Source organism: Hemitrygon akajei, chromosome 10, assembly GCF_048418815.1.
Source record: "Hemitrygon akajei chromosome 10, sHemAka1.3, whole genome shotgun sequence".
Lineage (NCBI taxonomy): Eukaryota > Metazoa > Chordata > Chondrichthyes > Myliobatiformes > Dasyatidae > Hemitrygon > Hemitrygon akajei.
Window position 1 is genome coordinate 43,382,227 of NC_133133.1, and position 26,244 is coordinate 43,408,470.

Sequence of the window (26,244 nt, forward strand, 5' to 3'; positions counted from 1 at the left end):
ACAAGGTACTGAAGGCTAGGAGCAATTGATTGAGGATCATGGGTTTGTATGAGTGAACAAGGATTGCGGCTCAGAGTTGGGTTTAAATAGGCTGTAGGTTATGTTTTGGAAGTGACAGGTAACTCCTGTTACCTAGGTGGAGACTGGAAGGAGCTTGCATGTGTAGACCTGACACCCCTCTCCCACATGTATTTTGGATGGAGATACCTATGCATACATTTATACAAATGATATAATGGTAAATGGTAAAACGGTACAGTTTTTCTAGAACTGAAGCATCAATATACAAATGTTGAAACGCTGCTTGGTCACTGACCACCACTGGGAGTACTAGCATCTTACTTTGCACGAAGTTGAAATCAACAATGTTAACTTTTTAAAATCATGATCCCTCATGGTGACCTCTCACGGAAACCTAGGATTCTGTGGAACCCTGCTTGAGAAACCCTGGTATAGAGATTCATTGTTGAACGAAAACTTTGAAAGCGTCAACTATTCTCAAGAAGTTCAACATTATTTAGGACATAAAAATATGCCCATTAATTCTTTTAGTTCATGCGTGTTGCATCCTTTGACTTTTGTCGCCTTCATTTATTTCTGTCAGTGTAAATGTAGACAATTTTATTTATCTATGTGTGTGACTGGAAGCAAGTGACAACCAAATGCAGGCTCAGTGCAGGTGTGCACATCACCTCTTCAGCATTAATTTGGAAAATTGAACGTATAGGCCAGAAGAAATGTACAGGGTGAATTAAGAGGCTGTGAGCTGTTTACAGAGGAGTAATCTGAACACACCTGATTTTAACCCAGGCAATTTAAAAATAATTTAACATTATTATTAGCTTTCAAGTTTTGCTGCTTATCTTAAACTTTATACAGCTTTTTCCTTGGCTAAAGTAATATACTATCCATTTCAATTCTATATTTCCAAGTTTTACAGGATACTTTTTATCATTTGTCTGATATATTTTAAAATATTTTCAATATGGCCCTATTACATATTTTCTACTGTTATTTCTACTGAATTTTCAAAGGACTTGTTCAGATTGGAGGCCTGTGACCAGTGGTGTACCACAGGGATTGGTGTTGGGTCTGCTGTTGTTTGTCATCTATTCTAACAACACATCGCAGATGATACTAAAATGTGTGGTGCAGTGGACAATGAAGAAGGTTATCCAAGATTACGGCAGGATCTAATTGACCAGATGTAGGTCAAGGAGCAGCAGGTGGAATTTATTTATTTACCACCTGAGGCAGGCCCTTCTGCCCATCAAACTGCTCCACACCCAACCCACCTATTTAACACTAGCCTAATAACAGGACTATTTACAATGACCAATTTACCGATACGTCTTTGAACTGTAGTTGGAAACCAATCACCAGGAGTTAACCCATGCATTCATGGGAGAAACCTTCAAACCTTCTTACAGAGGATGCCGGAACTACAAACTCCAATGCCCAAAGTTGTAAGGTGCAAATGCAAGGTGTTGCATTTTGTGAGTTAAGCCAAGGCATGGTGGAGCTCTGAAGTGTAGAGCATGACAGAGTGACCTTGGGGTACAGGCACATAGTTCCCAGAAATTGGTATATTGGTAGACTGGGAGGTGGCATGCTTAGCTTCATTCGTCAGGCTATTGTGTACAAGAGGTGGAACATAATGTTAAAACATACATATCATTGGAAAAGCCACACTTGGAACTGTGTGTGCAGTTCTGGTGCACAGCTGCTGTCATTAAAATGTTGCAACAAAGATTCACAAGAATGATACAGTACTGGCACTGGCAGGCTTGAGTTACAAGGGAAGTCTCAATAGGCTGGGATACATCCCCTTCGAATGTTGAAGGTTAATGAGTGACCTTATAGGGGCATATAAGATCATGAGAAGAGTGGATAAATTGGACGGTTACAGCCTTTTGCATGAAGTAGGGGAGTCTAAAGCTAGAGGGCATAGATTTAAAGTAAGGGCAGGCAACATATATGGGACACGCAAGGCAAATTTTTCACACGGGTTTAGACAGACTTCTTGCTCAACATGACCAAGTTGCACTGAAAGACCTGTTTTGAGTCATAGCTGTATAATGCTAAGATTCAAAGACACAAATGACTTTCCTTCCATTGTATGTCACATGTGCACAATGGTCAATTCTATTTGCTGCTCCACAACAAGTGAAGCGCCTCCAATACCTAGATAATATTCAGGATTGGGCTGAGAACTGGCAAGTAGAAGATACACCATAAAGCACAAGGATATACCACCTTCAGCAGTTCTAATCATTTACATTTGTTATTCACTGGCATTGCATTGTCAACACCTTGAAGGTCTCCATTGACCAGAAACTCAGCTGGATCAGCAACATATATACGAAGGCTACTGTTATGCCTGCAGCCCCCTCCTTTGTGAGAATCGCAAGATCACTATTGGGTTGGGTCAGGGGACCCAGGAAATGAGAGAGAGACGTGCAGAATGCCTCGTTCCCCGGCGATGTAAAGCTACGGGACATGGCCATTGTCTCTTGGAGACACATTTGTGGATTGAGATGCTATGCTACGTGAACGCCCTCAGGCAAAGTGGGCTGGGTGAGAAAGAGATTGCATCACCCCAACCTGATTGACATCTACAACCCTGTGAGTCAGGATAAAAGAGGGTCTGTAGAAACAGCCCCTCAGACGCACCAGAAGAAACACTAGCGATCCCGTAATAGCGGGAAGCCATTTGAAGGAGGCCATGTGCGTTCAGTTCCGTTGCTTGGGACTGGTGGCTGGAACCATGGAAAATGGCTTTTAGCTAGCAATGGGGAAATCAACTCCCCCGACTCAAAGGACTGGCATCATAAAAGACCCGGGCAAGTTTAAAACCGTCTCTCTCTTAAACCCAAAGAGCTGCAGCTTGAATGAACTACAGTGACTTTTATATTTCCGTCTGACAATACATTATCCCCTAGACAACGATAGAGCTATTTCTTATTGATTATTATTATACCCGCGCTTTTAGAGTTAGAATTGATGAAGTATATTATCTGTATGTTTGCATTAATATTATTTTGTGTCTTTTTATCAATAAATACTGTTAAAAAATAGTACCATCAGACTTCAACGGACCTCTCTATCCTTGCTGGTAAGTGACCCAGTTACGGGGTACGTAACAATTGGGGTTCTCGTCTTGAGATTTGATACCAAATTGGAGGGCCAGTGAATCGGGCTTGTAAGTCCAAACTTGGATCTGGTTATGCAGGTAGCCAGACGGGAAACCAGCAAAGATGGACGTGGGGGAATTTATAGAAAACCCGACTCTGGAGGCGGCCACCAAATCAGACTTGATAAATTTGGCGAAGGGGTTAAACCTCGCAGAGGTGAGGTTGTCAATGAAAAAGCGGGAGGTGCGAAGGGCAATAACTCAGTATTATATTGGGAAGAATGTGTTTACAGCTGAGGTATTGGCAAATATCCCTGAAAAGGTACCAGCTAGTGGGATGGCTCAGTTAGAGTTGGAGAAATTAAGGTTGGAACATGAAATTATGGTAAAGTAGCTGGAAGCAGCTGAGAAGGAGAAAGAAAGAGCCGAGAGAGAGAGAGAGAGAAGGAGAAAGAAAGAGCTGAGAGAGAGAGAGAGGAGAAAGAAAGGGAGCATGCGCTCCAGCTAAAAGAGTTAGAGGTGAAACGGGAGCAGGACAGAGCTGAGAAGCAAAGAGAGCATGAACTTCAGTTAAAACAGCTGGAAGCAGCTGAGAAGGAGAGGGAGGCAGAGAAACAGAGGAAACATGACTTGGAGATGGAGAAGTTAAGGCAAGAGCAACGAGTTCAGGGGTCAGACCGAGAGGAGCGGTTTAATGTTAGTCGGGAGTTGAGGTTAGTACCTCCGTTTGAGGAGACAGATGTTGATAGTTATTTCTTGTTTTTTGAAAAGGTGGCGGTGAATCAGAAGTGGCCCAGAGAACAGTGGGTGGCGTTGTTACAAAGTGTGTTAAAAGGGAAGGCACAGCGGGCATATATGGCATTGTCCATGGAGGAGGAAGAGGAGAAGAGTTATGACAAAGTAAAGGTGGCCATTCTCCGGAGTTATGAGCTAGTACCTGAGGCGTATAGACAGAAATTTAGAAATTTAAAGAAAGTGTGGAATCAGACGTATACCGAGTTTGCCTATGAGAAGGGTGTGCTCTTGGACCGTTGGTGCACCGCAGAAATAGTGGACGAGGATTATTGGCGTCTCAGGGAGTTAATTCTGATTGAGGAATTTAAAGGTTGTGTTTCAGAGGATATCCGGATGTATTTGAATGAGAAGCCGAATAAGTCCATCTCAGAATTTGCTAGGTTCGCAGATGAATATGCCCTAACCCACAAGACAAAGTTTTCCTTGAATAAAAGTTCCCAGAGAGACCATGGGAACGATCGAGAAAGTCCGCCGGCTGAGGCAGAGGTCTCGCCGGGAGCTAGTGGTAAGGTTGAGGGGGAAAGGCCAGATGGACAGAGATTTCCAGGCTTGACCTGTTTTAATTGTGGAAAGAGCGGGCATATTGCATCTCGGTGCTTTGCTCCGAGGAAAGAGACAGGAAAAGGGAAAGCAGCAGTCCCTATTGGATGTGCCGTGGTAATCAGTAAATCGACAAGAGAGCCCCTGGTAGACAGAGTACAAGAAGGGTCTGAGACTTGTCTGTCACACGGAACCATGTCTGTGAGGGAGGGAGACACACCAGTTCCCGTACGGATCTGGAGAGACACGGGGGCTGAGCTGTCATTGATCAGCAGTAAGGTACTAGAGTTTGGTCGCAAGACGAGAATGGTAGCTGTGAAAGGAATAAGTAAAAGGACAGAAATGGTGCCCTTACATAAGGTCATTATGGATTGTGAGCTAGTCTCTGGACCCGTTGAAATGGGGGTGCGATCAGAATTCCCGAGAACTGACGCGGACGTCCTTCTGGGTAACAATTTAGCTGGTGGTAAGGTTTGGTCGGCAATGACGCTGACAAAACAGACTGTGAGTGTTGAGGCTCCGCCCCTAGATTCCAAGAGCTATCCCGCATGCGCGGTCACTCGCAGCATGTCGAAAAGGGCAGCTGAGAATGAGAGCAGTTTAAATCTGGCCAGTATTGATTTGGCCGAGACATTTTTACCGACCCTGTACCACGAGGGTTTAGAGGGTGGTAAAATGAAGAGTAGTAAAGTGAAAGAGGGTAAGGGAGAGAAGATAGATCTTCCCTTAGCGAGGAGAAAGGTTCTAGAGGCAGAAAATAAAGATGAGGAACCATTAGAGTGGTTAAGAGGTCCAGAGTTGGACAGGGATGATCTGTCTGGTTTGGCAGAACTGTTTGAAGAAGTTGAAAATTCTAAAGGTGTTCCCGATAATGAAATGAGGGCAGTCCTAGATGAAAAGGGTGCCCTTGCCTTGAAGAAGTCTGCTGGGTTGGCAGATGAGGTTGTTTCAGCCCGCGGGGTTGAGTTTACTCCAGAAGGGAGTTGCCCAGAGAGTAACTGGGAGGATCAGGGGAGCTTAGAATTTGAAAAGGGTACGGGTATTGAAAGCCTGGAAGAGGCCAATGTCACGTTTGAGTGTGTCCAAGATGGGGATGCACGTGGTACTGAACCTAGTAATGGAGCTCAGAAAAAGTCTGAGGTATTTGATTCAGTTGAACGAGACGGCCGTCCTTGTGGGTCAGATAGACTTGGTTCAGTGAAGAAAGGGTTAACCTTGGTAATAGTGGGAAGTGAGAGTTCCCAGGTGTTTGTGCTCGAAGGTGTGTTGAAAGTTAATGCGGAGCTCAAAAATGGGGAGATAAATATTATTATTGAAGGAAACGGGAAATCTGTAGTTCCCAAATCGAATGAAGAAATTTTAAACCCTGCAGATCGCTTACAGATTAAGCCGGGAGATGACGGGGCCCCCCATGCTATTGTTATTCCAGAATGTGGTGTGAAAAGGCAGAATTTGAAATGCTGCTTGAACACAGAGTTCAAATTAAAAACCAATAGTCTGAAGGGTCCTGACGAGAGGGCTAGCCACCTGTGTAAAATTAAAGAATTGGGTGGAAATGGTCTAAGGTTGGGACACGGTGTTGATAAAATAACCCCTATGAAAGAGGCGGGTGGGAGTTTACCTCGTCAAATTACCCAAGTTCCCCACGTGGGAACTCACCGGAAAAGAGGCGACGGTTAATGGGGACGCCATTTTTAAATAGCAAAGCCGGTTGTACGGGATTTCGACAAAGCATGTGAATAATAAAGACAACCCCCTGGAAGCCTGCCTGTTAAGTTTGAAAACGACCGAAAGATTATTATTTACATAAACTTTTGTAGATGCACGTAAGCTAAGATCACCACTCCTTAGTTTTGTTGCTGAAGGGAGGAAATAAAAATAGGTGGTTATTAAATTGAAGTCTGATGCTACAAGACTTTAGTAAGGTACAAGACGTTAAGATATTAAAGGAAGTGACACTGTAATCATTAACTGTTTAGATGCTGAACTGACTGTATAACTGTATTACTCTGTAGTGAAAAGAAAAGCTTTTGTATTGTGTTAGCTTCCACAATCCTGTAAGACTCTGTACTACTTCGGTTTAACCGCTGGTAAAAACGCGTTGAAGAAAGGGGGTGTTATGCCTGCAGCCCCCTCCTTTGTGAGAATCGCAAGATCACTATTGGGTTGGGTCAGGGGACCCAGGAAATGAGAGAGAGAGACGTGCAGAATGCCTCGTTCCCCGGCGATGTAAAGCTACGGGACATGGCCATTGTCTCTTGGAGACACATTTGTGGATTGAGATGCTATGCTACGTGAACGCCCTCAGGCAAAGTGGGCTGGGTGAGAAAGAGATTGCATCACCCCAACCTGATTGACATCTACAACCCTGCGAGTCAGGATAAAAGAGGGTCTGTAGGAACAGCCCCTCAGACGCACCAGAAGAAACACTAGCGATCCCGTAATAGCGGGAAGCCATTTGAAGGAGGCCATGTGCGTTCAGTTCCTTTGCTTGGGACTGGTGGCTGGAACCACGGAAAATGGCTTTTAGCTAGCAACGGGGAAATCAACTCCCCCGACTCAAAGGACTGGCATCATAAAAGACCCGGGCAAGTTTAAAACCGTCTCTCTTAAACCCAAAACGCTGCAGCTTGAACTACAGTGACTTTTATATTTCCATCGGACAATACATTATCCCCTAGACAACGATAGAGCTATTTCTTATTGATTATTATTATACCCGCGCTTTTAGAGTTAGTATTCACGAAGTATATTATCTGTATGTTTGTATTGATATTATTTTGTGTCTTTTTATCAATAAATACTGTTAAAAAATAGTACCATCAGACTTCAACGGACCTCTCTATCCTTGCTGGTAAGTGACCCAGTTACGGGGTACGTAACACTACACAAACAGATTAGAAGCTGGGAATCCTGTGGTGAATGACTTACCCTCATTGGGAAGGCATGATGGAATATTGTTTCCTGCCTGGATGAATCTACCTCCAACAACTCTCAAGAAGTTCAGCTGCATCCTGTTCAAAACAGTCTGTTGTCTACCTGTCTACCATCCTAAGCATCCAACACTGCATTTCTTGTCCAAGCCTTGTTGACAGCTCCTCCTAACCTGTGAGCTCTACCACAAAGAATGACAAGGGAAGAAGGTGTATGTGAACCCTTCATTCGACAATTTGCCTACAAGCTGCAAAACATTTTGAGTTGGAAATATAAGCTGGTTCTTCATTGTCAGTAATTCCAACTTCTGGAACTGTCTGTCCAATAGTCCTGTAGGAGTATCTTCCCCAAAAGAAGTATAATCGTTGAAGAAAGTAGCTCACCTAGGCGCTCCTTAAACTAGCGTGCAGTATCTAAATGCAGTTTCCTTAATATCTACATGACGTATATCAGCTAACTCAAATGATCGAAAAGAACAAAACTATGGCCCAATGACTAATATTGTTATCCCAGGCACTGCCTTAACCAGCTGAACCAGTGCATAAGCCAACTTTCATAACATTGTATGTCAGCAATCTGTCTTCCTTATTCCCACAATAATATAGTGCAACCTAAAACCTTCTGTGGTTCACATTTGAAAAACTGTTTTGAAATCATTTAATAAGCCAATTTTGATGTACAGTAAATGAAATCACAAATGTTATGCTTGATCAAGTATAAAACTGACACTTGTGACACCAGCAAATTTGATATGGGTTGAGATGGCAGATCTGTTGAATGGATATGAGATTCAGGCAGCTAGTCCAGATCAGGAAGGGCTTGCTGTTTCCCATTGCCAATGTCTCCATTCCTCCAAAACTCATTTGAGGGTGAGTCTCCTACTGCCGAGGCAAGATCTCAATCAGGTGTGTTCAGATTACTCTGTAAACAGCTCACAGCCTCTTAATTCACCCTATACATTTCTTCTGGCCTATACGTTCAATTTTCCAAATTAATGCTGAAGAGCTGATGTGACACCTGCACTGAGCCTGCATTTGGCTGTCACGTGCTTCCAGTCACACACATAGATAAATAAAATTGTCTACATTTACACTGACAGAAATAAATGAAGGTGACAAAAGTCAAAGGATGCAACACGCATGAACTAAAAGAATTAATGGGCATATTTTTATGTCCTAAATAGTGTTGAACTTCTTGAGAATAGTTGAGGCTTTCAAAGTTTTCATTCAGCAATGAATTTCTAAACCAGGGTTCCACGGAACCTTATGGTTCCATGAGAGGTAACTGCGAGAGATCGTGATTAAAAAAAAATTAACATTGTTTTTTAAAAAATTTGTGCAAAATATGATGCTAGCACTCGCAATGGTGGGCAGTGGCCAAGCAGCCCCGTTAGCAATCTCATTAGAGGCCCCACAGCCCAGAAGGGCTGTGTTTATTTGATTGGGACGATTCTCAGTTTTTGACGTGAGATATGGGAAGCCATTGATAATCGGTGAGCGCTATATTGCATGGAGGAGAGGATGGTAAGCTGATAATTGATGAGCACTCCATTGTATGGATGGGAGGACAGTAGGCCGAGGAGCGTGAAGTGGATTTTCCGACCTTTGAATGGACTCGTCTAGCTCAGGCTGTGATGTCAGCCTCCCCCTCTCAAACGAACTCCCCCAAATTCCCGTTATGCATCGCCAACTGACCTATGGGAGTGAACAAACTCTACCAGTGTAGCAGAAAACTGTAGGGAAATTTTCATTCCGAAGAAGGAGTTTTTACGTCCCACGACTCAGCCGCTGACCTGTTATTTTGTTGTTATTGTAAACATTGCAAAAGGTGGATTGTGTATGTTAAAAATGAATTGTATTGTAAAGTTTTCATTTTTCGTGTTTTTTTTGTTTAGTTATTTATTACGCAGTTCTTTTTTACATTTTGTTAATCCCTGTGTTTTGCAGATATGTCTGATGGTTCAATCTTCACTGTATTTCACTGCAATAGTGCAACACCAGACACCAAAAAAAGTCTGTCTTTACAATGAAAGCTACTTATCAATGGGTTTTACATGGACTGGTAATCCAAGTTGTCTGATTCCATTGTGCCTAGCCTGTGACAAACAACTTATAAATGCAGCGATGGCTCCAGCAAAATTCAAAAGACACTTAATGACAAATCAAAGCCATAAGGCATGCAAATGTGTTGATTATTTTAAATGGCTATTGGAATCTAAGAATAAACAGAGTAAAACTTTCATCAATAAAGTCAAATTCAGTAAAAGGATTCAGTAAACAAGTTATTTAGTAGCAGAACTTACTACCCAGAAAAGGAAACGTGACACAGTTGGTGAGAATCTAATAATGTCAGTATGTAAAATTATAGTGGGTAAAATGCTAGGACAAGATGCAGTATGAGAAATTGAAAAGGCTTCACTCTCGAACAGTAAGATAAGGCAACGTATTGGTGACATGTCACATGATGTTGAAGAGGTTTTGTGTGCTAAACTGAAAAAAAACAGCTTCTCTATCCAGATTGATGAATCAACAGATTTTACCAATAAATGTCATGTTGTAGCATTTGTAAGATTTGTAAATGATGGTGAATTTCAAGAAAACCTTTTCTGTTGCAAAGAGCTGCCCAAAACAAGCGAAGGCCAAGATATATTTAATGTTTTGTTTTCATATCTGGAAACAAAAGGTCTGTCTTGGAGGAACTGTGTTGCTTTGGCTTATAGTTTTTAGTAACTTTACTGTTCAACATTGTCAATATATTTCCATGTAAATTACATTAATTAACATCAATTTACTACCTTCATTTAAATTAAATCTATTGATCCTATAGAAAAATTAAATCCCATTTTGCCTTAAGACAGTTATTTCAGAGCAACTTATTATGTTTGCCTTATGAATTTTTAAAAGTTATGAAAGGGAAAGAAAGAACTTAATTTCAAGAATGGTAAGTTAAGCTACCTATTTTTTTCCCTAGAAAGGTTGGCTAAAAGCTTCATTTTCTACTGAAAAGAGCATTGACAATTATGTTTGGCTTATTAGATCTACAACTTACTTATTACGCTAACATCCCGTGAGCTGTAGATATAATATTTTTTACACAGGGGTTCCCTGAGACCTGAAAATTATTTCAAGGGTTCCTCCAGGGCAAAAAGGTTGGGAAAGGCAGCTCTGAAATTTACCTCATATTTTAAAAGTAGCTTCCTTCTCAAGAAATGAAAAGAAATTTTGTTTTAGCTTCAGATGCAGCATATTATTGTTAAAATGTGGTGGAGAGTGCATCTGATTACAATACATTTACCCATTCTTTAGCAACAAAGGCTAATGCCTTAGCTTCTAAAGTGCAGTAATGTTATTGCAATAGGCTTAGAGAGCTATTTATTTTTAGTTCTAGGAAAGCGCAGCTATTTCAAATTGTGAATGGATAATTAGTAACAAAGTATGCTAATTATTTGTTCTTGTATTACAGCAAACAAAAACCAAATGATGTGTATCTATGTTCCAGAGCAACAACTTGACCACACATTGGAATATCTTCATTTCAATTAATTTTGTATGTTCAAAACGTGCTTTGAGTGTAGATTTGTTGCAGTTGTTCAAAAGCTAGCTTAACAATTTTCTGGAGGTGGTTGCTGCTAGTATATTCAAAATGTGAATGAAATATTAAGCCATATACCCATGCTTAGCTATCTTGTGAAATTCAAGTTTACTAACTTGAGTCAGAGATTCTTTTCCCTATAGTAATGATCAGTTCTTGTCGGAATTCACATTGCTGCTGGGAGGTGGGGAATTGTAAGTTAATAAGACAGCTTGGAAAAGAAGACATTTATTAATGGGTAAAAGATCAATGTTAAAATTCTGCAAATGGACTACCGGTAAATAAAGGAAAAACACACTGGATTAAAAATATTGCCTGCTTATCACCTGCTGTACATCTGTTTCTAAAAATACTGCAACTGTTGATTTAGACTATCTAAGTTACCAGAAGCTGTGTGGCAGGATTAAACTCTGATCGTGTTTCTGTGCATGTTCTCAAGACACACCCAAAGGTCTTACTTGCAAGGTTTCCAAATGGAGAAATAATTACTATTGCCCAATTTGTGAATTTCAGGGGAAAAACAAACTGCTGGAGAAATCAGCAGATCAGGCAGCATCTGTGGAGAGAAACTGACAATTTAATTTCAACCCTTCCCTCTGATTTTCTTTTGAGTGTGTTGTAACCTCCAGCTTAAACACTGACCAGAAAATTTCAGAACTGTTTTGTTCATACCTTTTCACGTTTGTTTTGTTTTTCATTTCATTTTCTCACAGTTTACTATTCCTTTGCTATTCACAGTTCTTTATTTAATAATCACACTATATTATTGCTTGTTACCGAGATGTCCTTTCATTCCACTGTTGTTTCCTCATTGTGTTTGTTTTAACTACTTCAAAGCTTTTCATACACTTTAAGTTTTCTTTAAATTCAATATTTAACTTTGTCCAGAGCACCTGTTAACCATATGTTTTTTCTCATCTGCTAAGAGAAGTGAATACAAGTAGAAGGGTAGAGGAGACAGTATTTTATAGTATATAAATTATGCCACACACTTGAAGCCTATTCAGTTGCATGTTTCTCAAGCAAGAAAACAAACTGCGGGTAAACTCAGCCAGTCAAGCAGCACCTGTAGAGGCAAAGGGATAATCAACATTTCAGAGCAAGACCTGGCATCCCTTTGCCTCCACAGGCTCATGTCTAGATATTTCAGAATGTTTCTGCAGTTGATTACGCAGAGCCAAAGCAAATTAATATGCTCCAATGGCAATATTGCTTCACCTTGGATTCTTTTGGTTCTGCCTCACTTATGACAGCTCTGCTTCAGCTGTCAGGCTTACAACTCAGAGCGTAACAGTTTATGCCATTTTAAGACTACACCAACTCTAGTCTTTTTAATGATATATTTGGTTTTCCTTTTACTTTTGTCATCTAGCACATCTAGTTTCATTTTCCCATGACCCATGCCTAGAGATACTGTGTAATACTCAGTACTGTACCCAATACTCTAATATTCAATGTTTTACCTTTGGCTAGATGAGCAATTGAAGATTCATAACTGCCTGATGCTTCTGAATTTGGGAGGAGTAGAACTGTTCCCTGGATTTTGGCCACACCTGCATCCTCCTGCTTGCTTTTCATAACCATTGACTCTTACTTAAACAAAACAATTATCTCAGTCTTGAATAAACACTGCTATTCAGCATCCACAGTTTTCTTCTTTCTCAAAATCTTGTCTATTTACTGAGATCATGTTCATTCTTTTAAACTCCAATGAATATGATTCCAATCTGCTCATCCTTTTCTCAAAGAGATATGTCTTAATCCTGGAAACTAATCTTTTGATTCGTTTCTGAGCTGTTTCCAATGGAAGTAAATCCCTAGTTAAACAAGAAGACCTAAGCTGTATAGGTACTCCAGATCCTGTAAATGCCTTGTGTAGGTGCGGGCTTCTCCGTTTCTTGTTGACTCCATCCCCTTTATTTAAAACTCTTTTCAAACAACTTCAGCTGCTGAATGTCTGAAATAAAGTGCAGAAAGCACAGTGGGTCTAGAAACAGCTGTGAAAAGATTATCATTTCATTTTGTATAACTATTTGCTGTGCCTTCGTGCTAATGTTCCATGCTTCATGTACAATGATACCCTGATCTCTCTATACTGTAGTAGTCTCTTTTCCCTCTTAAACAATATTCCACTGTTCTCTTCTTACCAATTACACTCCATCTGGCAACATTTTACCTAAGTACTTAATCTATTTCTATTCTTTGAGGACCTTTTATATCCTTCTCACATTTTGCTATCCCTCCTATTTTGATCCATCTATAAATCTTGCCATAATAGATCTGTGCTTTAAAGTTCTGAATCTAGGCTGCGGCTACTTAAGGTCCCAGCATATATCCTTGTGATACTAGTTATAGCTTGCCATCCTGAAAATAGCCATTTCACTGACTGTTTTCTGTTCTTTTAACCAATCGTTTACCCATTCTGATATACTACTCTCACTGCCATATGTCTTTATCTTCTGCACAAATTTCACGTCAGTGATAATAAACCTGATTCTGATTCAGTAAACCGTTATTAAAATTCGTCTGGTTCCCCTTTATGCATCAGTTGGTATACCTTTAAAGCACTATATTGAATTGATAATGAATTTCACAGCACGGGAATTAAGGGTTATGGAGAAAAGGCAGGTAGGTGAAGATGAGTCCATGGCTAGATCAGCTATGTTCTTATTGAATGGCAGAGCAGGCTCGAAGGGCCAGATGGCCCACTCCTGCTCCTATTTCTTATGTTCTTATAAAAGAATATTTTCTATGTAAGGCCATGTCGTCTCAGCTTGACTATATTATAATTTTTTAAAGTATTCTCTTCTCAAATCTTAAACTGAAACATGAAGTCTTTTTCACTCCATTATTGCTGCTTGGACATCTGAGTATTTTCTCTTTCATTTCAGTTTTCCAGTATGTCCAGCTTTCTGTCGTTCAGTCTTTAATGGAGCTGATCAGTTTATTCCCCTGTCTTTTCCCATTGCCCTTTAATTTTTTTCCTTTTAAGTATAATACAATTTACTTTAAAACATACAAAAAAATCAGTTCTCTGGTCTTCAGATGCAGATTGTAATGAGTCGGAACATCTGACTCACTGCCTTACCTGCAAGAAATGTTGCAATGTGAACTGCTTGGCAATCCTTTGTCACCCTGCCAAATTTCCAATGGTGCTCATCAGCCTCTCTATCCAACACACTCTGCTCTCCGCTTGTCTCATCAAGTGGAACGTCATGTTGCCACTCCTTGAACGTACTGATGATCATAGTATTAAAGATGACACTCCCTCTTATACACACACACTCAACAGCTTGTTTTGTAGCTTATACAGTGTCTGTGCTTGAGATACATGAATTACTTCCATGTTACAAATTACAGTCTATACTAAATCAAATGTTACTTAACAATTCAGATAAATTACATAAATTTTTCATCTATATTCCATAAACTGAAATTTTACTCTGTCTCTTGGAATTTCTATGGCTGACCATCTCACTCTAATCTTTAATTTACTCCTTGTTTCTTTTTTTCTCTTTATTTGCCCTATGAATTAAAAAAAAAGCTAACACTCTATTCAGCCCAATATTACTGGGATGACTGTTACAGGTTAAATTTTATTTCATTCCAGGAATAAATGACTTAGAAGATAATCCCAAAAAATTGTGAGGAAGTGTTTGAATTATATGGATTTTTTGCTTAGGTATGGAGGATGCTAAGGAGAGAGACGTCAGAGGAATGCAAAATTATCAGGGGTGTTGATAGGATAGATAGGAGGAAACTTTTTTTCTCATAGCTGACCAGTCTTTATCTAGTGGGCGTAGATTTAGGTTAAGAGGTAAGAGATTCTAAGGGGATCTGTGTTTTTTTCTTCTTAAAGGATGGTTGGAAAATGGATGTCTCTATTTAAGTAGGTGGTGAAGGCAGTTACTCTCACAACATTTAAGGGATATCTGGATGAGCAGTTAAGCTGAGGCATAGAAGGCAGTGGTCTTGTGCTGGTAAAAATGAATGGATACATTGTGGTCAGCACCGACATGGTGGGTTGAAAGGATTGCCCTTTAAAGATTAAAGACTAAAGTTTAGCTTTATTTGTCACATGTACATCAAAATGCACAGTGAAATGCATCAAATCAAATCAGCAAAGATTGTTCTGGGCACCCCGCAAGTGTCACCGCACTTCCGACTCCGAGATACCTTGCCCACAATTTTCACTAACCACAACCATACATCTGTTGGAACGTGTGAGGAAACAGGAGCACCTGGAAGAAACCCACAGAGTCATAGGGCGAACTTACAAATTCCTCACAGGGAACTCCAATTGGTGATTACTGGCACTGTAAAGCAAAGTGCTAACTGCTACACTTCTATGAGGTATGAGTCCATGCCTCTGAATTCTAACTTTAGGAATATTTTCTTTGCTACACAATCACTTGGGTTCCACATTTAAGGGATGAAGGGTTTCGGCCAGAAACGTCGTCACTACCTCCTCCCATAGATGCTGTCTGGCCTGCTGAGTTCTGCCAGCATTTTGTGTTTTTATCTATTTCCAGCATCTGCAGATTCACTCGTGTTGCACTTGGGATCCAGAATGATTTGCTTCCACTTTAGCTCCAAAGCTTCTAATCAGGTCAAGGTGGCATCCTGACACTCTGCTGCAGACTATGGAGGAGGCCACTTGAAGGGATGAGAGGCCAGGTAGTGTGTGGTGTGATGTCCTACTTTTACCCTTTGAAGAGAACTGTGAATTTCATAAATGATGTTGGCTTTCACTGAGAGATGGCTCCTTACGTTCAGAAAGTGATTTGTATTTTCCAGCGCAACACCCTTAACAGGCTGGAGGAACTCAGTAGGTCAGGCAGCATCAATGGAAATTAATAAACAGTTGACATTTTGGGCCAAGGCCCTTCATCAAGACCCTTCAGCATCTGCAGAATCTCTTGTGTCTCTGTATTTTACAGTTTCTTAATTTGCCCCTTTTGTTGGGGTCGTGTCATGCTATGAGGTGAAAGTTCATATTAGTTCCTTCTTTTGGTGATATCTGGTTTAAAGGCCTTTCTCTTGTAAACTCTATGAATGAGTTGTGAGGGTCTGGAGTTCATCCTCAGAACATCTACAAGTGCAATCTGTGTGTTGCTGTTGAGCAGGTCTAGAGTTCATCCTGGAAACACGTGCGAGTATGATCTGTGTGTTAGTGTTCAGAGACTGACTTTGGAATGAATGTGGAACTGGAGAAGAGATGGTGTCGGCTGGACAGGTTCCCATTTATCCTATAGATTCACTATCTTCCAGCAGGAGACTGAAAATAAAAAATGAAACCTTCAGGTGTTGCATTTCCAAAAATGAAAACAGAAAATGCTGAAAACACTCAGCAAGTTACGCAGCATCTGTGAAAGATGAAGCAGAGTTCACTTCTCAGGTCGAAGTTTCATCATCAGAATTGGGAACGAGAGAAAACAATCTAAAGTTGCAGATGATGAGTGAAGGGATAGGTAGGATGTAGGGAATACCTGTGAAAGATCCCACAGGAATCTTGCTGAGGTGAAATACAGCATTGTGACTGGATAGTGAATGAATTGCAGAAGTGATGACAAACCTACCCTGACACTTATTTGCATTGAGATTGGGTCTGTTATAGACGATTAAGATATTTTCTTGTTCTAAATCAAAATCTAAGTGGTGAATATCCCACTATTTCTATGTTCCATTCAACCTGTAGAATTTTTATTATGTATCAACTCACTCGATTCTTCCACATCATAGTGTGAAAATGGAATACTGTTTGATAATATTAACGTATGTTTCTACTTGATGTTCTGCAGCACCGGAGAAGTCATTCATTTTATCATTAACAATATTCCGAAGCTTATTGATACTGATTCTCTGTCCAACTACTAATATTAACAAATGTGCAATCCTGTTTCAAAAATGGCGAGAGTTCTTATTATCACACAATTCAGCTCATAACATTCAAGCTGACATACAAATAGTCTCATACCTAATATGAACAGTCACACTAAGTTCAAAATGCTTCACCAATGTACATTTAATAGTGAAACTAAACAGTAAATGAGTTTGTTAATATCATGCAACATTTTACTGATTAAATGTCATGTGAGATCGCAGTTATTTGTAATCATAACTGGTGGCAGTAATGGCAGTAGATAGCAATCAGCAGTTCAATTTTCAGTCCCAGGAACCCAGTGAATGAAACATCATTTCTCATGTCACTGCTTGTAATTTTGCCCATCACTGTAAATCAGTGTCTTTGAATACTGAATGTCCTGTCATTTGAAACAGCTTTTCCTAACATACTTCATCAAAACCATTTGCAACTTTGATTGTCAATTAAATTTCCTTGAAGCTTTCTTTACTCGAAGGAGAATCAAATCAGTTCATCAGTCCCTACAAAAATAACTCAAATCCTGCATCCCACGTACCATTCATGTTAACTTATGCTCAGAACTGAATGCTTTACTCCTGCTGAACCATAACCTCTCTCCATTTATCAATGCCCTATTGATAAAGCAAGGAATCCCAAGCAGAATTTTCATCTTGCTATACTCGAAGATTTATACACTAAACCTTAGCCAATGTTATACCTATGATACCTACAATTTTATACCTATGCTGTCACATGTCCCACAATATTGATTTGGTGAAAAGTTTATCATCTATAACTTTTGAAAACAATACAAGACAAATGACTATAGTTTATCTTCTCAATCACATAATCAAAGAACACAGTTATGTTAGTCTAATGTCATTTGTATTGAACCAACTTGTGCTGATGTCTATATATGAATTAGCCCAAACTTTCCAAGTGCCACCTTATTGTATTCTGGATTTTGTTTCTGAAATTACAGTGTTAGAGTGTAAGAAAAATCAATGCCATTTGTTGTTACTGCTCTTTCTTATTTCCCATCTCCTGCTGCACCCAGCAGAGTGTAGCTGCAATTCTGACTATTCAAAGCATTCGCTTCATATTAAACAGTAGGTTCTGTAAAACTGATTTGCAAATATCATATATTAGGAAAATGCTATTCACTGTCTCCAACAAAACTAGTTACAAAGAGATCTAAAAAAAGCTATTAGGGTTAATAGGAAGAAATTCTACAAAATTAAAATTCTCTTGCAACCTGCAAATGTTAGGCATTCCATACCTTGTCACCCATGTCTCAAATTCTCTAGTCTATCTAGTGATGACTACTCATCTAAAGTTTTTTTTTCTTGGTATCCTGCTAATCTCCAGTCATACCATCTATACACTCTCTAATGAAGCGGTATATTCCCCGGTATTCATCCCTGACCTTTATGTGAGGACTGATGAATACTGGAAGCAATGAATCAGCTTTTGGTTCTTTTCTTAATTATATGTCTTTTAACCCCTGTATTGCTTTGCACACAGACTCCTGACCCTTAGTATTCCAGACACTGCCAATTATTCAATGAATTTCTTCTACTGCTGCTGAGTTTAGCTGTGCTGATTCGATTTAATATTGGAAAGCTCATGCCTAAGTCTTATGTTCATGCTTTCTATGTTCCTGTCTTTAACAAGATCCAAAGTGCCAAGAACTGTGACTTTCTTAAAACAAGTCTATTTTGAAAATGATAATCGGACATCTTTTTCAGTGGACATCTGATCTATGACACTAGAATTACACTCAAGTGACAAGTTTAAATTGCATCCATTGTAATCCAAAAAAAAAATCTCGGCAGCTGACAGTATTTGTAATACCAACGAGTTATTGAGTACCAAAGACAAATGAATCTTTTCTCTTTCTTCTTATGTGTTCTGCATACATAGGAACTTACACTGAAGCATGCAAGGACCTTTCATTATCAGCATACAGAGTACATCTCTGGGTACTGATAAATACATGAGCTTTGTTAGTAAGGAATGAATTATTGTCAGTTATCTGAATTTCATGTGCACCATACTTGAGATGGAGATTTATAGAAACAGAAGCAGATGTGAAAGAGTTGTTATAAATAATAACACAAGATTTAAATAAGGATTGTACATACCGTGATAAATAGGCTTACTGTGACAATTTCCTCTGGTCTCAGTGCTCAGTGCCTACCCAAGAGATCACCAGATGGGAAACAAAACTGTAAATGCATTTCTTAAGGTCCGCCTTCCTTTCTTCAGGGCTTGGAATGGCTTGAAGTTTGAAAGTAATTTATTCACTTGTTGAATCACCGCCAGTCTTCCTATGGCATGCCTGCATTAACTGTTTCACTGCCCTAATCTGGTAAACTGGCTGCTTCTAAGAAAAGATTAATGCAGACAGTACATTGACAAATCCATAAAAGCAAACTATTACCCAGAGATTAAGGTGTGAAAAGTTGATCTCATCAGTAATTGTGAATGTAGGATTTGGAATGATCGGATTGCTGCATAAATTAATCATGTTGACACTGTGATTCTGAGATCTACCCTACGGATGTGCTGGGACACATCATCAGTGATGTAACCTGGGGTTGTCGGGCATTTCGGGTCTTTCAACATCATACACCCTCGCCCAGGCGACCCACCCGGGGTTCGATCACACCTCGGCTTGTGCCCCAGCAGCGTTAGCCCACGGATCACCCCTCCTGATCTGGAGCCTCTCTCAGCAGCCTCTGTGATGGTCCTGATCACCTTCCTCTTGCCAGCCCCACTGATGCCAAGTAGGGTATAGACTGCAGAGTGAGCGGCCGGCAAAACCCTGCACTCTACTTCGATGGGCTCGCAGCGAGCCTTCCAGCCTTGCCTCCAGCACCGCTCCACCAGCTCCCGGTACCGGGCCTGCTTCTGTTCATTTCCCTCCTCAATGCAGTCCTCCCAGGGAACTGTCAACTCGATGAGGATAACCTGCTTCGAGGACACTGAAGAAAGGACCACATCTGGCCTCAGTGAAGTTGTTGCTATTTGGTCAGGAAACTCCCCAGGTCAACTTGAAGCAGCCAATCTGATGCGGAGCTAAGCGGGCCCGATGCTGGTGCTGGTCTGGGCTGACGTGGGGGCTGTGCTCCGGCTCTGACAAAGGAGGTGTTCTTCCTCTGACCTCTCTGATTATTTACTCTTTGGATTGGGGATGGGCAGGAAGATTTCAGTTGCATGGATTGAATCTATATAGAATTTATTCTCCTTAGAGTAGATGAGAGGAAGCTGACTATTTTGTATTTAATATTTCAGCAATATTTGAGTAATACCGTAAATATAACATTTGATTAAGCATTCTTTGTTGTTTCCATGATGATTTGTGGGTTGTATGTAAAGGTTTTGTGATTGGCATACGTCATTACATCACCATGCCATATGCGCCCACCTTATTGATGATGAGTAAGTTTTAAAATAAACCTGAGATGACTACCTACCTGTTGATGCACAGTGAGACAATCAAGTTAAAAATGGCAGAAAATGGACAAAATTCATGGGTTGATAAATAATGAATGATAATAATGATTAATAAATAAAAGTAGAAATGGCTGGCTACATTGAAAGGTAGATGCACAACATATAACTGGAATATGTATACTGAGCATATAGAGCAGTACTTTGAAGGAAATGAAATAGCCAATGCAAAACGCATGCCAGTGTTACTGACTGCAGTTGGTGGAAGAGTATAGTCTGCTTACAAGTTTAACGGCTCCAACCAAACCAGCTGAAATGAGCTTTGGTGATATTGTGAAAGTAATGTGGGAACAGTTAGAACCAAAACCATTGTTGGTGACAGAATGCTTTCGGTTTTATAAGTGGAGTCAAAAGGAAGTTATTTCAGCTTACATGGCTAAATTGAATAAGTTCTCCGAGCGTTGTCAGTTCAGTGATGGTCTTATTGAGAAACTGAGAGATCGTTTCATTTATGGAAGCTTACAGGAAAATATTTAAAAATAGCTCCTAACTGAAGCTCAACTCACATTTAAAAGAGCAGCTGAATCAATGGAAGCAGCAGACAGAGATGCAATCAGGAATGAAGTTGTGTTACTATTGTGGTGGGGATCACATACACCAGACCAATGCAGACTTAAAGGTGAAAATTGCAGACAATGAAACAAAGTAGAACACATTCAAAGAGCATGTTCTATAAATGGACAGACAGGGAAGACAAAAAAGGTAATAATTCAATTAGCTGTTTCCAAAAGACCGACAATCTGCGTTGTCGTTGAAAAGTCTGATAATGATGAGAGTGACACAGGACTAAGTATCCTTGAGATTTACAATGTGAAAATGACCAAGAGACGAACAACATGGATTACACCAGACGTGAGCAGCAAAATAATTAAAATGGAATTAGACACTGGCTTGGCAGTTTCAGTCAAAGATACTGATCTGAAGCCTGCAGTTATCCAATCAAGAACTTATACTAGAGAAAAACTAATTCCTGTAGGAATGACATTTGTTACAGTGAAATACAACAACCAACATGCCACATTGGACTTGTATGTGGTAAAAAGAGGTGTATCAGCATTGTGGGGCCATTATTGGCCGAGACAACTATAACTTGATTGGAGAACCATCCACCTTCTGATGCCACATCCACTTCAATATTTAACTCAAAGCGAATTAAGAATGTTACTAAATGATGCCTCAGCAGTGTTCAAGGAGGACAACAGAAAACTCAAACTTATCAAGGGTAAAATAGCATTAAATGAAAATGCCACATTCAAGTTTTACAAAGCCCATCCAGTTCCTTAAACCAACTGTTGTGTTTGTGCACCACTACATATATGTTAAATAAAAGCACACATGTGGGAGATGGCTTTAACTGGTGTATTCACATTACAGCAAAAGAGGGAGAGAGAAAGAGAGAGCGATGCACATGTGTAGGCAACAGTGCACTTGCAGACAACTGATCAACACATAATGCCAAGGAAGAGGGTTCATTATTCTAAAAGAAATAAAACCATACCTCATGCTTCCCTCCCCTTTAGATTAATGCAACATAAAACTGAATATGTACAAATAATCAATTTCCCTTTCATAAACCCATATTCCAAATAAACATGCTTTCATAATAACAGTCCATAATTAACTTCACAGTTCTAAAGGTTCAGTATTTTGAGTAGCACTCTGTTCTTTTCAGGATAGTGCCTCTGGATATGCGGAGTGGAATCAGATTTGGCAGGTGTCTTGTCAATGATAACGTTCTCATAGCTCTTCTGGACCTGTGCAATGACATCAGGTTTGGCAGGTACCTCATCTAAGACAATGTTCTCGGTTTCTGGTGTCAGATTGCTGTCAGTGACATCATCACTGAGAGGTAAGTCTGGTGATTGTTATGCATCCATCTTGTCAACTCAGGTGTGTTCATTGGTTGAGCATCCAGTATCTGGTCCACATGATGTCTTCATGTCTGATCTCCAACATCTACTGTTTTCCTATTTTTTCCTGTTTTCTTGTAGCTATCCTATCAGGTGTCCACTTGTCTAATTGGTAATCATGGGCTAGGACTTCCTGTCCAATCTCAAAGCTTCTTGTTGCTTCACTTGGCAACTGACTGAACTGTTTATTCTGCACTTCCCACCATAGATCTGGTTTCAGGATCAATGAATCTGAATGATGCAAGATCTCAGAATCTTGTTCATGAACAGCATTGCAAGTGTTTGACTTGTCATTACATGAACAGAGTTCCGATACACAAAAAGGAAGTTGTCATCCTTGTGCTGTAGAGAAATATCCTCCTTCTCCATTGGTTTAATGGACTTCTTGGAGGTTTGGATAAACCTTTCAGCTAACCATTTCATTGCTGGGTAGTGAGGAGCTGATTTGAAATATCTGATGCCATTTTTCTTTATGAACAGTCGGAATTCTTCTGACATGTATTGTGATCTGTTGTCACTCACAAATTGTTCTGGTAAGCAGTTACTGGCAAAGATAGTCCTCAGAGTGGAGACAGAATTTGCCGAGGTGGCTGACTTCATTGGTATAACCTCCGACCACTTTGAATGAGCAACCACAGCAATCAGAAATATAGAGTACATGAATGGCCCAGCAAAGTCAGTTGGATTTTTCTCAACCAGTCACGGCTGGAAGTACTGGCCCTCCACTTTTCAAAACATGAAGCTCAAACTACTGGCCTCCATATATCACATTCACTTTCAATTTGCCTTTGGGAGACACTTCTTTGCCTGTGTAGATTTTTAACATCACTGAGGTCTTCTCTACTGGTATTTTAGAAAACAGTCTGTTGTAGTCAGCCTCTGGAATTATGGACAAAGCTGACCCTGTATCCAGCTCTATTTTCAGTTTTACACCGGACACATCTATTGTGATCTAGATGATTTTGTGATCTGCTTCAGTTGAACTATACAGTTCCAGGCATGACAGTTCATCTTTGTCAGACTCTGTATTGTTTGATTCTGTTTTACATTTAGTAATTTTATGCATTTGCTTAATTTTGTGTTTTTATTCGGTTATACTTTTAGTCTGCCTTGCACATTCTCTCTATGTGACCTTGTCTGTGATATTTTCTGCAGATTTTTTCTTTGATCCAACAGTCATTTGCATCATGGGAGAATTTGTCACATCGATGACATCTTTGGCTTTTTGCACCATTCAGGGACATTTTGTGCATTTCACATTCTAACCTCCTTTTCTGTAGTTTTGCTGTTTCCTTCGCTGTGTTCTCTAATGATATTGCAATGGTTAGTGCCCGTTCTAAGGTTAGCTCTCTTTCAGACCGTAGCCTCTTTTGATGATGCATGCCATATACAAGCCTATCCCTTAATGCATCACAAAGTACATCTCTAAAGTCACAGTTCTGGGAAAGTTTGTGCAGATCGGCAATGTATTCAGAAAGGCTTTCATTCTTTGACTGGTTCCTTTTGTAAAATCTAAACCTCTGCCATTACCAGTGGTTCAGGGCTCAAGTTATTTTTTAAATTTGTTACAATGTTGTTGAAAGTCTAGCTTGCAGGCTTTGCAGGGGTTCTAGGATGCATAAGAGACTTACGTCCTTGCACCCATTAAGCTAAGAAATGTAGGGTCTTTGTTTAGCTCCTCTGTGTTGTTCATGTTACAATACAGTTCAATCTTCTTGATATATGACTTCCAGCCTTCATTAGCACTATCAAATTAGTCAACTTTCCCAACTGAAGGCATCGCCACCTTATTTTCACTTTAAATTCAGCACGTCTTTCACTGTTACTATGCACTGCACCCACATATTTGTTAGCGTCTGTGACAGCCTTCTTGTGCTGTTTAACTCTCACTGTTTCATCTCGTAACTGTCGGTGTAGTTTGTGCTATTTTCTGACATTCAGCTTTGTGTTTTCGCTAATTTACGGTGTCTGTGCACAACTACATATCGATTAAATAAAAGCATGTAAGCTGGACATTGCTTTAACTAGTGTATTCACATCACAGAGAGGGACAGAGAGAACAAACCACATCTGTAGGCAACACCACATGCGCAGGCAACAGATCAGTATGTAGTGCTAAGGGAAGGGGTTCATTCCGCTAAAAGAGATAGATCCAAACTTTACACCATATATGATAAAGTTGCCAGTGAGGCAGATCACTTTGAGGCTGAAGGAATTCTTTCCAAGGCTCAGTGGAGCTCATGGGCAGCACCAGTTGGCCTAGTAGCTAAGAAGAATGAGGTTCTGTCAGGATCTGTGGTGATTTTAAGGTAATCGTCAAGCCAGTGCTGAAAGTAGATCAATACCCTTTGCCCCGGATAGAGGGTATCTTTGCAAACCTTTCTGGAGGGAAACACTTTAACAAAATGGACTTTGCTGAGGCCTACCTAAGATGGAGATGGAAGAAGAGTAGAAAGTGTTTCTCACCATAAACATTCACAAAGGACTTTATCGCTGTAATAGGTTTATTTTTTGAGCAGCTCCTGCAGCTGCACTCTGGTAGAAAGCTATGGACTAGATGCAGCATGGCTGTCTGGGCACTCAATGTTACCTGATGATATAACTGTTACCAGTGAGGATGACAAGCAACATTGTCAAGATCACAATACAGTGTTAAAAAGATTAGAAGATTATGAGCTTTCAGCATGATGCAACAAGTACGATTCTTTAAACCAAACATCACTTACTGCGGTCACACCATTGACACATAAGATTTACACAAGCGTTTTGAGAAAAGTCAAACAGTGGTGGATGCCCCAAGGCGAAAGAAAATATCACAGCTGTGGTCCTTTTTTAGGATTTAACATTTACTAGAATATGTTCCTGCCAAACCTGGCTACTGTGCTGCACCCTTTCAAAACATTATTAGAGATAGGGAAGGAGTGGCAATGGACAAAGCAGTATGAGCTGTTCCAAAAGGTAAAGGGAATGGTGACATCACATCAGACACTGTACTCACACATTATGATCCACATTGTCCAATGAGGCTTGCCTATTACACCCTGCCTTATGCTGTAGGTACAGCAATGTCACAAATTATGAGTGATGGAAGTAAATATCCCATAGCCTTTGCATCACATTCTCTTACCACTGTAGAGTAAAGTTATGTACAGATTTGCAGAGAGGCCTTGAGTCTGATTTGGGGTGTCAAACATTTCAACCAGTATTTGTATGGAAGAGAATTTTTGCCCTCATTACTGATCATCAACCACTGGTGTCCATTTCCAGTCCACAGGAGGGTGTTCCACTAACAGCAGCAGCACAAATACAAGCTCTGTTTCCTGGAGGACACAACTAGGAGACAGAATTCAATATGACACGGAAATGCAGATGGATTATCCTGTTTACCCTTGGAAAAGGAAATACTTGAAAAATTTACAAAAGAGGATGCTCCTCTGGACGTATTCTGCCCAGCACAAATCGAAAGTCTCCCTATTACAGCAGAGATGGTCCAAAGGGAAACCAAAAAAGACCCCATGCTGTCTCAGGTCTACATGGCAACACAAAGTGGCTGGAATTTCCAGCAGAAATTCCAGTTCCTCCTTTATTACCAGTGCTGGTATGAACTTGCCCCTGACAGGGGTCGCCTTATGTGGGTACTAAGAGTTGTTGTACCATCAAAACTGAGAGCTAAAATGTTAGAGAATCTGCTGTGACAACATTGAAATCTGTTCAGTTCAGTTATACAAAATTATTCAAATATTTTTAAAACGAGTTAAAGTAATTTATTTAATGTGACTATCACTTCATGTTGAGACAAAAAGGGATATTACTTTAAAACATGCACATGTGTTTTGTTGAAAATTCTGAGAATCTGTCTGCAGAACATTCTTTCATAGTATTGAGCACGGATTCTGCCATTGACTTGTAAGGGCTTGCATGACTGATTCAGCAGATGATTGATTGCTCATGCCTGTCAGAAT

General features: G+C 40.1%; 1 protein-coding gene across 3 annotated transcripts in view; it reads right to left on the bottom strand.

Moving 5' to 3' along the window:
* gdpd2 (glycerophosphodiester phosphodiesterase domain containing 2) overlaps positions 1–19,125 on the bottom strand; it is a 79,828-nt gene extending 60,703 nt beyond the window's left edge. For 2 of the 3 annotated variants that reach the window (XM_073058139.1, XM_073058137.1), the window contains exon 1: positions 19,001–19,125. The gene's annotated coding sequence lies outside the window, so the exon portion shown is untranslated. Of the gene's footprint in view, positions 1–14,081; positions 14,234–19,000 lie in introns of those variants that run through there. The other variant, XM_073058138.1, reaches the window with a different exon arrangement.
* Between the last annotated feature and the right edge of the window lie 7,119 nt (positions 19,126–26,244).